Here is a 17,335-nt window from a genome sequence, read left to right as displayed (position 1 = left end):
TTTGTCCCCCAAAATTTTTCAGACCTTGAAAACAATGTATGTTTATTTGATTAATTCTAAAGTCTTTTCTGTCTTGAGAACAGGCCACATGCATAAGAAACTTTGATTAATACACGATTTAACTGTTTCAAGCTTGTTTTTTAAATATTCTGCTAGCAAGGCTAGTGGGTTAACCTTACTCTTTCATATTGTGGAATCTCAAATTATTCAAACTGCTAAGATGAATTTAGAAAAAACTCAATCTCAGCAAATTTACCTTATTCTATTAGAGAAAATTTTCACTGGCAAAGTCTGTTTTATGAGAATTACTATAGAAATAATTCCAGATCAATTTGTATGATTAAATAGAGTGCAAAGACAACTATAATTGTCATAAACAGAGAAGCCACATTACTTAATATTGCCTTATTATTTGATATAATGTGTCAAAAAATACTGCCTGAACTTTGTGTTAAACATGCATTTTAAAAAATAGAATCATGTATGAATCAATATTTTTATTTAGCAAGCTTAGATAGAGACTGTCTCTTTAAGAAAGATTATTTGTGATGATGTGCTTAACTATTTTCTGTGTGCCAAATTATCATGGGGAATCTACAAAGTTCAGATAAGAAGAAATTATTTTGACTCTCTAGTCTGTTTTTGTTTAATTTAGTTAAACAAAAGTAGTCTTTTTGTTTTTTAGTTTAGTTAAAAAAATTAAAGAGCAACCAAAATTAAATTATCAAAAAGATCTTATGTAAGTGTGCATTATAACATGATTTATTTAATAATAAATATTGGACCAGTGTAAGGCTATTTTACAGAGAAACTTCATTTTCTCATTAAAAGTGTCATGGTAAAACTCTGCTCAGGGAAAAAATACGCTTCTTATTTAATTACACTTCTTATTTAATAAAAAACCAGCTATATATAATAAAAACCAACTATGTTTTTATATTTATTTATTATTTCTTACACTAAAATGTCTATTGAGCCCCACTGCCTACCTGACACCACTAGAATGCAAACTGCACCAGTGCCCTTCACCACAGGCATGCTTGTGCATGTCTGAGCATAGTTCCTGCTACTGTCACCTTGATGAAGCATTTTGACACCACCCCCACCCAAGTATTGTTACCAGTGGACTAGAAACACCTTGGCCCCTCCAGTGCAGTAGGACCTTAACTTCTAAGAGCCAGAGAACAGAGCCGTAGGATTGATCCCATCTCCCCTGGAGCATGCAGTCCAAGAGTGTTGTACTAAGCCTTGGCTACCTGAAATAATTGAGAAATGAAACCAGTTGATTGATTCCAACTCGTACCATAGTCAAATTCTCAAGAACACCAAAGAATATAAAAGCAAAAAGCACCATCTAAAGGACAGCAACTTCAAAGTTTAAAGGAACATCAGTCCACACAGATGAGAAAGATCCAGTGCAAAAACCCTGGCAACTCTAAAAGGCAGAGTCTCTTCTTACCTCCAAAAGACTGTACTAGCTCCCCATTAATGCTTCTTAAATAAGCTAAAATAACAGACACAGAATACAGAATCTAAATGAAAATGAAGACCATCGAGATTTGGGAGAAATTTGAAGGAATCTATGAAATCCAGTAAGACAAAACCACTTTAACAACAGCAAAAAAACTGATCTGATAGGACGGAAACACTCACTAAAATAATTTTATAATATAGTCATAGATGTTAACAGCATAATAAGCCAAGCTGAGTAAAGAATCTCAGAGCTTGAAGACCAGTTGTTTGAATCAACACAGTCGAACAACGATAAAGAAAAAAGAAACAACAAATGAATGCAACATACAAGAAATACAATGTTATGTAAAGAGGTTCTACCTATGACCCACTGGCATCCCTGAAAGACAGTAAGAGAGAGCAAGCAACTTGGAAAACATGTTTGAAAATATTATCCATGAAAATTTACTCAAACTCAACAGAAAAAAAATGACATACAAATTCAGGAAATTCAGAAAGCTTTTTAAAGATACCATGTAAGATGATCATTCCCAAGACACATAGTTATCAGATTCTCCAAAGTGAATGTGAAAGAAAAAATATTGAAGGCAATTAGACAGAAAGGGCAGATCACCTCCAAAGGGAACACCATCATGCAAATGATGGATGTTTTAGCAGAAAATCTACAAGATCAAAAAGATAAGGGCCTATATTTATCATCATTAAAGAAAAGATATTCCATGAATATCATATTCAGCCAAACTAAGATTCATAAGCAAAGGAGATATAAAATTCTTTTAGGTAAGCAAATTCCAAGGGAAGTTGTTATAAGACCTTGCTTGTAGGAGGTCCTTAAGGGAGTGCTAAACATAGACATGAAAGACTGTTAATGGCCACCACAAAAACACACTTAAGTGCATATAGACCATTGGCACTATAAAGCAACTGCACAATCAAGTATACATAAGAACTAGCTAACAGCACAATGACAGGATCAAATCTCTATATATTGATATTAACCTTGAACATAAACGAGCTAAATACCACATTTAAAAGGAACAGTGTAGCAAGTTGAGTAAAGAAAGAAGACTCAACTCTATGCAAACTTCAGGATGCCCCTCTCACATTCAGTGCCACCCATAAGCTAAAGGTAAAAGGTTGGAGAAAGTGTATAAAACAAACAAAAACAACAACAAAAAGCAGGGGTTGCTGTTCTTATATCAGACAAGACAGACCTTAAACCAACAACAATCAAAAAGAACACAAAAGGTCATTACATAAGGATAAAGGATTCAATTCAACAAGAAGATTTAATTATCCTAAATATATATAATACACCCATCACTGGAGCACCTAGATTCATAAAGTAAGTTCTTAGAGACCTACAAAGAGACTTACATAAACACACAATAATAGTGGGGGACTTCAACAGCCCACTGACAATAGTAGACATAATCATTGAGGCAGAAAACTAACAAAAATATTTAGGACCTGGAGTAGAAAACTTGACTAAATGGACCTAACAGACATCTACAGAACACTCCACTCAACTATAACGGAATATATGTTCTTCTAATTTGCACTTAGGACATAGTATAAAATCGAAAACACACTTGGCTAATGGCCTACACACCAAAATATAATCATATTTGTCTATCTATTTTGTTGGAGGGCCATTTCTCTTGCTTGAAATAGTCTTCACATTTTCTCCCTAATTAATTAATACATGATAAACATTACCAGTATCCAAAAGATATAGAACCAAGGGTCAATTTTATTTTCCTAGCAAATATTATACCTGTTTTTAATTCTAATGATTAGATTGTTTTAATAATAGTAAAAATTGGCTTTTTTATGCATTCATTTGTTTCTAAAGTTATTTTAAAATCATAAGTCTCAATATAATGAAAACTTATGCAAATTTAATAGAGGGTTATACAATTAAGAATAAGAATTTTTTTACTTTAAAAATTAAAATACAATAAGAAGAATTCAATGTTACAGATATAAAAGTGCGAAATTCCCAATTTTCATGTGTTTATGCTCAATAGTCGTAGCTTCATATAATCATATTAAAACCAAAATCATTGAGGACAGATGTTTGTAATAACATGGGTCTGCTTACATGCAGAATCCTTCATTTTGTTTTATTTATTTACTTATTTATTTATTTATTTATGTTAGAGACAGGGTCTTACTCTGCTGTTCAGGCTGTATTGCAGTGGCATGACTGTGGCTTTCTGCAGGTTTGACCTCCTGGATTCAAGTGATCCTCCCATCTCAACCTCCCGAGTAGCTGGGCCTACAGATGCGAGCCACCACACCTGGCTAATTTATGATTTTTTATTTTTATTTTTTGTAGTGACTAGGTCTAGCTATGTTGCTTCTAGCTGGTTTCGAACTCCTGACCTCACACAATCCACCCCACTCAGCCTTCCAAAGTACTGGAATTAAAGATGAGTCACTGTGTCCAGCCTTCATTTTATTTCTTGACCTCAGCTGTCACCAAAAATTGAGAACTATAAAATATATCTTCATTTTTGTTTACTGCATTCAGTTTATACATATTCCAGGAAAATGTTTATTTTACATAAAAAGCAACTTTCAGTGAGCAGAACACTGGATTTGTGAATATGCAAGGTTAATAGTTGAAAGATAGGTAGTTGATATTTCCTATATAGCAATTGTCTTGTACTTTTTAACTTGCATTTTTGTAACTCACCACAGTACACTTGAGTACTACTTAATAAATTAGCAACATTTATTATATTTGTGATACTGCCATTTTAATTACAGTTATTTTAATAACACTGAATCAAGAAATTATTATGGTATAAATGATAATAACAGTTAAAAATACAGTTTTAACTGATTCTTTATTAGAGTATATTTGGTGGTATTCCTAGGAGTATTATATGCAACACATCTTCTTAGCATCAAAATTTCATTAAATTTAAATGTAAAGAAATGGTTAAAATAATTAAATTTTCCAGAGTTAAAAACAGTTAAAAAGTACATCATCAGAGAAGTAACAAAGTGCAAGAATATTTAGTGTCTTAATATCCAGGAGAACTTCTTATTTCTATGAGGAAAGTGTTCAAAATGAACCTTTGTATTAACTGTGATCTTGAAAAGGAAAATCCAGCATAATTTTTAAATGAACACAGTCATTAGTGCACATAAATCCTAGTATCTAATTTTATAGACCTTTTAATATAACTTTTGTTATAGATTTATCAATTTTTATTATTCTCAAAACTGACTAGAAATTTTTTAAACTTTAAAACTATATCAATTATTTTATTATATCAGAAAACCTACTTTGGTTCATTCATACTTTTTGAAAATTAGTCCTTGTTCTCTTAACACAAATGTAAAAAATTATAAATCTATTATCTGGTGAAAAAAGTCTTGTTAATTTGAAAATGCATAGTTATGGTTGGTAAATAGTTTTTATTATGTATACAGAATAACCATGGAATACTCTATTGTTTATCTTTGCAACATCCTATAATTAGTGAATCTCAGTTTTGTTTGGTTTTAGAACACAATATACAGATAGAATATTGCATCCAAAATACTTGGGATGAGAAGTGTTTCAGATTTTTGATTTTTTCAGACTTTGGAATATTAGTATATACATAATGCGATGCCTTGGAGATGGGGCCAAAATCTCAACACAAATTTTTAAAATTTAAATTTAATATTCAGATTATATGCATAGCCTGAAGGTAATGGTATAAAATATTTTAAATATTATTTTTTGGCATAAAATGAAGTTTTGACTGCATTTTGACTGTAACACATCACATGATGTCTGATGTGGAATATTCTATTTGTTTTGTCATGTCAGCATTCAAAAAGTTTTGAATTTTGGAGCATTTAAGATTTCAGGTTTCTGGATTCAAAATACTTTATAACCTATTATCTAGTGGTGAATCCACTTATCCTTATTATTCTTAGAAATAATATTTTCCAGCTTACAAATAAGATTGCTTAACAGTTTCACAACAAAAACAACTGCATTAATAACAGTAAATGTAAACAGAATACTCCAAGTGCTTTATATGAAAGTGGATTTTTCTGATATAGACTTCACATCTTTATCTGTGCAATCACCTATGTTATTCTTTCTGGAAACTGAAAAATAATAACTGGAGCAGCAGAAAAAATCTTAATTTGACGAGAGAAGCACTAGAAGTAAAGCTAATAGGGTAACAGATAAAATTAATAGACATCTAAGAGGCAGCAATTACGAAAATGTCTCCAGTATTGTTTCTCATTTAAAAGTTGTATATAGGCTGGGTGTGGTGGCTCACACCTGTAATCCCAGAACTTTGGGAGGCTGAGGCGGGTGTATCACCTGAGGTCAGGAGTTTGAGACCAGCCTGACCAACATGGTGAAACCCCGTCTCTACTAAAATTACAAAAATTAGCCAGGCATGGTGGTGCATGCCTGCAATCCCAGCTACTCAAGAGGCTGAGGCAGGAGAATCACTTGTACCCAGGAGGTGGAAGTTGCAGTGAGCCAAGATGGGCCATTGCACTCCAGACTGGGCAACAGGAGAGAAATTCTATCTCAAATAATAATAATAATAAAAGTTGTATACAAAAACAACTTATTCACAAGCTCTTTATTTGAAATATTTATACCTATAACCAGGTTACATGATGCTGAATATTACAAAATATATATGTGCTTATATATAATGTGTTTTCTTTGTAAGAGGAGAGCTGAAAAATGTAAAGCTTAAAACTTACGAGTATCTGTGTTGCCTAGACAAAAAAGAACAAAATAATCAGTATTTAGCAAAATATATTTAAGACAATATGTATTATGGCAAAAATATTTAATATTATATGTATCATAGGTTAAATTGGAAAGTGAAAATATATTTAATATTTAGAAAAATATGGCAAGGTAACAGAGAGAAAAATATATATATATTTCTCTATTAAAAAATTCAGATCAAGAAACTTTCATTTGTCACATACTGCATTTATTAAAGGTTTAATATCGATGTCATGATTAGTTACCACTCAACCATGCCACATATCAACATGGGTGTAAAGACATACAAACTCTTTTGAATATGAATATTCTACCTCTTACTTTACTAAGCATTTCCCTTAAAACAATGGTTTTATTTAATTGAGTAAATTTGTTCAGAACATATGCACAGTATTTGCCGCTTTGGTTTTTGAGATAGAGGAACACTAAGTATAGAAAATGCTGACATTAAAGATCGCATTATCTTCCAAGGAAATTTTAGACTCTCGAATTATAAGTTTTTTTTTCCAGGAAATGCATTAGGTAGAGACTGAAGATTTGATGGACTATGATACATATTTTAATGTCTCTAGCAGATTTTTAGTAGACAGAGTTATTTTTTCCAAGTTGAATACCTCTGCCAGAGATTGATTTGGGACTTCTGAACTTTAATTTTCAGACAAAAGAGCAGGAAGAAATTCAGTTATAAAAAGCAAACATGAGATGAAATGATGAAAGCAGATGTCTCTAAAAATCAGTATATCAAGATTCTGAAGAAATAAAAACACTTAGATATGCTGATTTAATCAAATATACTTTGAGGCCATTTAGATTTTTGTTTTATTCAGAATTGAACTAACATTAAATCTCAATAGAAAAAGAATGTGGAAAGTAAATATGAAGAACCTGAAAATATAGTATTCATTAATGTTAATTTATTAAATAAAAATGTTGGTTAAAAGAAGCATACATTTCATAATTAATAACTGTAACACAAACTTAAATAACTGTACCTCTACATATTCAGAAACTATACTTAGTAACTAATCTAATAGCATATATATAATTTATATTAAAAACATTCAAGAAACAACTAAATTACATTTGCAACACAAAAGTTAGGGAGAAAAGAAAGCAAAGTTAATTCTATGAAAAGAAACATAAGAATGTACTTTTAAAATAAATTGCATGAGTTCATCATTTCCTTTCTAAAGGACCAAAGTTGAGAAGTTCATTAATCCTCAAATATATTTGGATAGTACATTATTAAATCCAAAGGCTATTAAAATCTGTTTGATTTAAAATTCAATTAATTGTAGTAACTACAAGTTTTTTAAAGAGTTAAAGTTAGACTCATCATACTGAAGCTTAAAATAAAATATACGTGATAAAATAAGTATATTAAATAGTTTTTGTGTATCATACAAGTACCTTTTAGCATTGTAACTAATATTCCCTGAAAAAAGAAAACCCACATAGGCCTACCAAACAATTTTATGGTTGCTTTCCTCGTATGTGTACCTTCCTATATATGAGTTTTGGTCAAATGTTATTCCTAAATTTGAATATTTGGCTATCATAAGAAACAAATCTCCATTTCTGAGACTCAATGAAATAAAATACACAAGTGATTAATTGTTCCATTCAATCACATTCTAGTACCAGAGATTCTATAGATACTTCATATATGTATATAAACACATATACACACATATAAAAATATATATGTATTTGTATTTCTTATATTATAGGAATATCTCTTGTGTCATGTGCATGTTTTTATTATATTATCAGATGTTATAAATGTGTATTTCACAATGTATTTCATATTTTTAGGTTTACTCTACTTATACAAAAATTTTAACAAATATATTTTACAAAAGAACTGGCATAAAATATACCCTTCTAATTTTGGGTTTTTCTTCCATGAAGAAACATGTAATTGAGAAGCATGAATAAACAGTATCTAGTACTTAGTGTCTATGCTATGTTTCTTCCTTATTAAACAATTTAACTGTGTTCTAAATTTTGATAGATTCATGTTGTATAGGGCCAATTGATAGTTTTACAGAACATTATAGATTAAATGTTCAAACTCTGTCATGGTTCATACATTAGAAATGTAATATTTATTGAATGAAAGTATAAAAATCTATAATGGAATACATTAATGAATGAGATTTGTCCTAGAACATAAGTGACAAGAGAAAAACTATTCTAAATATACATTTATGGAATTAAGTAATTTAGAAATTCAGAAAATTTTCTAGAAAAAGAACAGGTAGCAAACTTTCAATATCTATAGTAAGTAATCTATGAGAGCTACATTAAAATAAGAAGCAGTGTTTTTCCAGAAGCGATGTGGGAAACTCATCAACAGAATTAATCAAATGAAAAGAGCAGAATTAAAACACTTACAATACTACCGTATAGAACTAGAAACTTGAACACGAGCAGAGACATGTGCCAAGTCAAGTGAGATGCACATATATACACACACATTCTGGGTACACATTCAGATAGCATGAAGAGAAAATTTACTTTAAAAAATGGCCATTAAAATGAAATAAAGCATGGCAATTGGGATTTTATTGGGCAGTAGAGTAATGCCATGGTATAATGAATTCCATAAATATAACAACCACTTGGGAAATAAAACTACGGCTCTCATATAGACCCACTAACATTTATGTCTTATCTACTTTCCTCTGAGATAAAATACTGTGACTTTATATCTAGTACTGCAACACATATTTTTGGGTGAGAATGATTAAGATGATCGTGAATGAAACTTTACATAAAAAACATATTTTAGGATTTCTGTACGTGCAACCATTTTCTATGTATCATTATTTCTCATTAACTTGCTATTGTTTTTAATCTTCAAAAGCATAAATCAGGGACATAGATATAATCAACACTATATAAACAAGGTCCTCATATAAAGCTATGAAAAAGTAATGAGCCCATGCAAAAATTAATCAGCCCTATATACTGTTTTGTTGGCTAATTTTATATGAGAATGTGGCTAGGCCACAGTTAATGGTTGTTTGGTCAAATGGCAGTCTAGATGTTGCTGTGAAGTTTTTTTTTATGTGATTAACATTTACATCAATAGACTGAGTAGTTAAGATTACTATTGTAATGTGAGTCGACTTTATCTAATCAGTTGAAGGCTTTAAGAGCAAAGACTGAAGTTGTCCGAAGAAAAAGAGATTCTTATCAAAACTGGAACCTGGAAACCCTGCCTTAGATGCCACCTTTTGCTCTAATTGCCCTAATCATTGGGAATTTAGATGCAAGACTGTAACATCAACTATTCAAATTTTCAGACTTTCAGTCTGACCTACAGGCTCACACAAGCCAAATATTTAAAATTTTAAAAAAATCTATAGAGAGTACCTGACAGCTAGATGAGCAGATGACCAATATTGGTATAGATATGAATTTATATATATCTTATTGGTTTTCTGGAGAACCTTGGCTAATGCAATTGGATACACTGATTCACAAGGATATCAGTAGTGCTAGATTTTTGGTGCTCACAGAATATAAAATTATATGAAGCTTTTATTTTTAAATAATAGAAAATCATTTATTCACATCAGTATATTTTTAATGGCATCAGTTCTCCATTGGACACACTGTATTTTAGTTTACATTGCTGAGACACTTTTTAAATTTCTATTTATTTTTTCCTGTTAAAAATATTTTATTGTATATATTTGTGTACAACATAATGTTTTGATATACCCATCCATAGTGTAACAAATAGTATAGTCAAGCAAATTAATATAGTTCTCATCGAACATAGATTTCTTCTTTTTTGTGTGTGGTAAGAGTACCTAAAATGTACTCTGTGAATTTCCACTATACTATAAAATGTTATTAACAATGGTCCTTATGCTGTACAGTAGATCCCTAGATTTTTTCATTCTGCATAACTACAATGTTGTACCTTTTGATATTAATTTACCCATCTTCCCACCATCTTACCTCTGGTAACCACTGTTCTATGTATTCAGCTATTTTTTAGACTCCCCATATAGATGTAATAATGCAATATTTTTCTTTATGTGTCTAGCTTATTTCACTTAGTATAATGTTTTCCAGTTTCATCCATGTTGTCACAAGTGGCAGAATATCTTTCTTTTTTAAGACTTAATAATATCGCATTGTGCATATATACAAACATTTTAAAAACTTACTCATCTGTGTATGAAGACTTAGGTTGAGCTTATATTTTGGCTATCGTGAATAGTGCCACAATAAACAAGGGAGTGCAGATATCTCTTTGACATATTAATGTCATCTTGTTGGATATATACCCCATAGTAGGATTGCTGTATCATATAGTAATTCTATTTTTAATTTTAAGGAACCTCCATATTGTAATCCATATTGGCTAACCAATTAACATTGTCAGCTAGAGTCCAACAGTTCCCTTTCCCCTACACCCTTTCCAACACATGTTATCTTTAATCTATTTTATAGTAGACATTCTAACAGATGTGAGGTGATATTTCAGTGTGTTTTTAATTTGCAGTTTTTCTGATTGTTAGTGATGTGTTCCATATACTTGTTGGCCATTTGAACGTCTTCTTTTGAGAAATACCTATTCAGGTTCTTCGCCCACTTTTAAATTGTATTATTGGCTTTTTGCTATTGAGTTTTGTCAGTTCCTTTTGTATTTTGGATATTAGCCCCTTATCAGATATATGGTTTCCAAGTATTTTTCACCATTCCATAGATTGTCTTTTTTGTTTTGAGACAGAGTCTTACTCTTGTCATCCAGGCTGGAGAGCAATGGTGCGATATTGGCTCACTGCAACCTCTTCCTCCCGGGTTCAAGCGATTCTCCTGCTTCAGCCTCCTGAGTAGCTGGGATTACAAGCATGCACCACCACACCCGGCTATTTTTTTTTCCTTTTCTTATTTTTAGTAGAGACTAGGTTTTGCCATGTTGGCCAGGCTGGTCTTGAACTCCTGACATCAAATGATCTGACCACCTGGGCCTCCCAAAGTGCTGAGATTACAGGTGTGAGCCACTATGCCTGGCAGATTGTCTTTTAATTTTGCTGATTGTTTTTAGTGTTGTACAATTATTTTTTAATTTGATATTGTTCCTCTTGTTTACTTTCTCTTTTGTTACCTGTGCTTTTGATGTAATATCCAAAAAATTGTTGCCATGACCAAAGTCAAGGAGCTGTTCCCCTGTTTTTAGGAATGCTATGGTTTTAGGTCTTACATTTAGGCTGTTAATACATTTTGAACTGCTTATTGTATATAGTATATAATAAAAGTCCAATTTTATTATTTTGCATGTGGCTATAGTTTTTCAAAACCATTTATTGAAGAGACTATCATTTCCCCGTTGTGTTTTCTTGGTGACCTTGTTGAAAATTAGTTCACCATATATGGTTGGGTTTATTTCTGAGCTGTCTATTGGGTTCTGTTGGTTTATCTGTCTTTTTTGTTAAGACAATACCATATCATTTTAAGAACTATAGCTTTGTAATATAATTTGAAATCAAGATGTGTAGTGCTTCCAACTTTTTTGTTTTTTTCAAAGTTGTTTTGGCTATTAGGAATATTTTATAACCCCATACAAATTTTAAAATTGCTTTTCCTATTTCTGAGCAAAATAGCATTGAAATTTTGGTAGGAATCACATTAATCTGCTTTTATTTTTGTCTACTGCTTTTTTTTCCTGAATTTTTCAAACATGAGCCTGAATGATGTTTTCACAAATGTAAATGCTTATTTAAGAACATTCAAGTTATTGATGGGTGAGGTGACATATTTTGATTTTGATTTTTGGTTTTCTTCTCACATTTTGCTTATTTTAAATTTGTCTTCATGTTGTATACTTTCTAAATAAATCGAAGGCCTCAGTATATGACAGCCAGGGTCACAGTTGATTGTATGTAAAGCCTCCAGATAGTCTTAAAACCATTAGGTAAATATATGATATTTAATGAATCATTGCAATGAAGGAGGCTGCACATCAGAGGAACCATTGTGCATCTCCCCAAAGCAAGAAAAAATAGAGTTCTTATAGAATATGTGTGTATAGTGAGAATTAGTTGACATTTCAATGAAACAGTGTTTTGAGAAGCTCAAACAAAGAAAGGCTGCGAATATAGAGATAATAATTATTTCTGGAATGCAAACTGGTCCTGCGTTCTCTTTCTTCCGAGACTTTGAAGTTAAGATTGATGTGTAATGTCAGATCAGAAAACTGGGGTTTACCTGGGTTTCAAATCAAAACTGCTTTACTCTGTCAAAGTGACTTAGATCCTTCAAACATGGGGATACTTCTTTCTTACCGACAAAATTCTAAAAAGCAAATTTTATGATAGTCTATTTTAGAAAACTGTATTACCCCAGGAGTAAGAAAGCAGTAGTCTCTCAAAGAAAGAAATTGTTATGACACTTTACAACTACAGTGTGTCCTGAGAGGTATTGGTGCCTGTCAACTTTCCAGTTGGTATTTCTTGGGTCTTTTATTCCCACCTGAAAAATGGCAGGGCAAAATTTTACAGTCTAGATAATTTTTCAATTTGTTAGGAAATACCTAATGTTCTCCCCAGATCCGTCTGTAGAACTCAAAAGGAAAGCATTTCTAAATGAAGGTATAATAATGTCTCCTAATACATTTGGCACGTCCAGTTAAGACCAAGAAAGTCTGTAAAAATCAATACCAGCATAAAAAATATAAAAAAATGTTTTGCATGTTATAAAAGAGATTTTAAAGAAATCTTATATACGTACATGGCAGAAAGCTCTGTAGATATATAAGGAACTCTAAATGATTATAAAGATACTTAAAGTATATCATTATATATCACATATTATGATATTACAGTGATAAGCAATGACGAGTATAGGAGAAAGATGGAATTCTGTAAGTATAGAAGATACTAAACAAATATTCACATCATTATTTTTTCCACCTATATCTTACTGAGAAGTATTGTGATAAATATAAAAAGTTCATTTTACGACACTTTACAATTGACATTTTATGACATTTTACAATTATAACGTATTAAGTGTCTGTCTAAAACTATAATATATTAAGTTATTCCCAGATCAAGACAACAATGACAAACCAATTGATTCACATGCAGACTGCAAAAAATGAAAATCTGATAATTTCAATTGTTGCAGCACACGTGATGCACATATTATGTACATTTTTGGTTGGAGTGTAAAACGATGAAATGGTTTTGGTAATTTGTTTTGTGCTATCATTTGAATTTGAATATTCACGTTTCCCCTGCCTTAGAATTCTTCTCCTAGGGATATGTCCAAAATAAACTCTCACATTTAGAAGAGAAAATATGTGAAATTTTATTTATAGCAGCTATATTCACAATGTATAAAAGAAAATAAGAAACAGTTTAAATGCTCAATAATGGTTGACTGTCAAGAAAGGATGATATATTCATCAGTGAAATATTACACAACACTGGATTACTTGCAGTTCTTCACACTAAAGGAGCTTGATTTATCTCAGGTCATTTTCATTTTAAGTTCCCTCTACCCAGAATAACCTTCTTCCAGATACTTAGCTGGATGAATTTCTTACTTCTTTTAGGTATCTTCTCTGTTGTCTCTCCATTGGAGAGCTCAGTCAATTCCAATATTTTAATTGTTTGCTCCCATTTTTACTAATTTTTTTTATAGGCACTACCTCTACCTAACCTGCATTTTTGTTTGTTTGTCATATGGCTGAGAAAGCCATGCTCCTTTTTTTTTTTTTTTTGCTATATCTCCAGAACAGAGCATAATTCAAAATATATGACGTCTTTGCTACATTATCATTAAATAAAATGGTTAATGATTAACAGATGAATGAAATACATTATGTTACTCATTCTATAAAGAAAATTGAATTTTTTCTATTAAGTACATTCAGAAAGGCACAAAGACAAAATATATTTGATGCATGTTAAATCATGTAATATGCAAGGGAATTAGAGGAAAGGAGAAATTAAGGGAAAGTAAAAACACATTAGCATTATTACAGTTCACTTTGTTGGCAAGACAGACAATACCAACGAGATAAAAAACTTAATGAAAAATATAAAATACTATATATAAAAATTTGATAGAATGACTATAATAGAAAACTTGAAGATTGTATTTAAGAAAATTGACTTATTCAAAGGGAATACAGGACATATGAATAAAAGCAAAACACAAAATATCTTGCAATAGTAAGGAAAAATAAAAATATATTTTTAGTCATTTTTATTGTATATATTTATGAAGTACATCATGATGTTTGGATATGTGTGTACATTGTGGAATGATGAAATCAAGATAATTAACAAAATAATGGTACTTGGCTGGGTGCAGTGGCTCACGCCTGCAATCCCAGCACTTTAGGAGGCCAAGGTGGGCGGATCACGAGTCAAGAGATGGAGACCATCCTAGCCAACATGGTGAAACCCTGTCTCTACTAAAAACACAAAAAAATTAGCTGGGTATGGTGGCGTGCACCTATAGTCCCAGCTACTTGGGAGGCTGAGGCAGGAGAATCACTTGAACCTGGGAGGTGGAGGTTGCAGTGAGCTGAGATTGCACCACTGCACTCCAGCCTGAGTGACAGACCTAGACTCCATCTCAAATAATAATAATAATAATAATAATAATACTTTCTTTAAAGTGATAAGTAATATTGTTTGTACGATAACTATAAAATTCAAATATAATGAAGAATTGCTTAGTACTTACATTATATATAATAAAATGGTTGATTTTATTCAGCGTAAATACTTGCAATGAGCCAATTTAAAAACTGCAACAAAATGTCAAATACATGTACAATGCAAAGAAAGTAACAAAAATGGTCTTACTAACATATAAAAAATTGACATTATTAGTACAATTGCATATGAAACAAAATTCTTTAAAAATATTATGAGAATGGTAAAAATCTCAATTTTTTTTGTGTTTCAAGTTAGAGGTTCTTATACACTCTTGGAAAGAGGATAAACAGACAGGTAACATCCATATTTTTTAAGGAAGTAACACATCAAAAAGCAGGTTGAAAGAAAAATATAAGGGTAGAGTTTGCAGATAATAAAAATGAGAAGATATATTGAAACTTTGTATTTTAACATTTGAAAACAAGCATTTTAAAACATTTCTAGAATAACATAATATCCAATGTATATTGAAAAATTTTAAAAATCATTGTGAAAGAAAACAACCCAAAAATCTCTATAAAGAATATACCATGTTCATGTTAGTTTTATGAGAAATTTTTGAGCATTTAAAAGGTGATAAATTCTACCCATGTCACTACAGTTTTTTCAAATATTAGATTTTGTAAAACATAAAACAGAGATATATACCTTTAAATATTTAATGATTTTATAAATCAATTTTTAAAAAATTCTAGAGTAGATATTTTAATTGACCAACCTTCCTAACCTCTGCCTTCCAAACTATAGTGTAGTTGTAAATTAGCAAGTTAGGAAGATAATGACTATAAATGAGAAATTCTTTCACATTAAAAAGTTTAAAATAAATTTATAAAATTATATATTTTGTATTTTATATAATTTTTAAAATTCTACATTCTTGAGATATGGCTGACTTTTTAATATACGTTTTTTATAAAAAATAAAAATTAAATATGCAAAATTACACATCACTTATTAACGATCATTATTTTATTTACAAAACAAATTTTTCTTAAACTTACTTTAAAACACTAAGTGATATGCTTTCCTAGTATAGTTTTAAATACATTAAAGATTACTACAATGTCTACGGGGGGGTGGAGCCAAGATGGCCGAATAGGAACAGCTCTGGTCTACAGCCCCCAGCCTGAGTGACACAGAAGACAGGTGATTTCTGCATTTCCGTTTGAGGCACCGGGTTCATCTCACTAGGGAGTGCCAAACAGTGGGTGCAGGACAATTGGTGAAGCGCACTGTGTGCGAGCCAAAGCAGGGCGAGGAATTGCCTCACTTGGGAAGTGGAAGGGGTCAGGGAGCTCCCTTTTCTAGTCAAAGAAAGGGGTAACAGACTGCACCTGGAATATCGGGTCAGTCCCACCCTAATACTGCGCTTTTCCAATGGGCTTGGAAAACGGCACACCAGGAGATTGTGTGGCACACCAGGAGATTGTGTCCCACACCTGGCTTGGAGGGTCCTATGCCCACGGAGTCTCGCTGATTGCTAGCACAGCAGTCTGAGATCAAACTGCCAGGCGGCAGGGAGGCAGGGGGAGGGGCGCCTGCCATTGCCCAGGCTTGCTTAGGTAAACAAAGCAGCCAGGAAGCTCTAACTGGGTGGAGCCCACCACAGCTCAAGGAGGCCTGCCTGCCTCTGTAGGCTCCACCTCTGGGGGCAGGGCACAAACAAAAATTCAGCAGGAACCTCTGCAGACTTAAATGTCCATGTCTGACTGACAGCTTTGAAGAGAGCAGTGGTTCTCCCAGCACGCAGCTGGAGATCTGAGAACGGACAGACTGCCTCCTAAAGTGGGTCCCTGATCCCCAAGCAGCCTAACTGGGAGGCACCCCCCAGTAGGGACACACTGACACCTCACTTGGCCAGGTACTCCTCTGAGACAAAACTTCCAGAGGAACTATCAGACAGCTGAATTTGTGGTCTCACGAAAATCTGCTATTCTGCAGCCACGGCTGCTGACACCCAGCCAAACAGGGTATGGAGTGGACCTCTAGCAAAGTCCAACAGACCTGCAGCTGAGGGTCCTGTCCGGTAGAAGGAAAACTAACAAACAGAAAGGACATCCACACCAAAAACCCATCTGTACATCACCATCATCAAAGACCAAAAGTAGATAAAACCACAAAGATGGGGAAAAAACAGAGCAGAAAAACAGGAAACTCTAAAAAGCAGAGCACCTCTCCTCCTTCAAAGGAAAGCAGTTCCTCACCAGCAACAGAACAAAGTTGGACGGAGAAAGACTTTGACGAGCTGAGAGAAGGCTTAAGATGATCAAACTACTTTGAGCTACGGGAGGAAATTCAAAACAATAGCAAAGAAGTTAAAAACTTCGAAAAAAAATTAGACGAATGGATAACTAGAATAACCAATGGAGAGAAGGGCTTAAAGGAGCTGATG

General features: G+C 32.4%; 1 long non-coding RNA gene across 2 annotated transcripts in view; it reads right to left on the bottom strand.

The window, feature by feature from the left end:
• The window catches only part of LOC134731313 (uncharacterized), a 249,071-nt gene that overhangs the window by 134,268 nt on the left and 97,468 nt on the right, over positions 1 to 17,335 (bottom strand). The gene's annotated exons all lie outside the window — the stretch shown is intronic.

Source organism: Symphalangus syndactylus, chromosome 15 (genome assembly GCF_028878055.3).
Source record: "Symphalangus syndactylus isolate Jambi chromosome 15, NHGRI_mSymSyn1-v2.1_pri, whole genome shotgun sequence".
Lineage (NCBI taxonomy): Eukaryota > Metazoa > Chordata > Mammalia > Primates > Hylobatidae > Symphalangus > Symphalangus syndactylus.
This window is presented reverse-complemented; position numbering and strand designations above follow the sequence as displayed.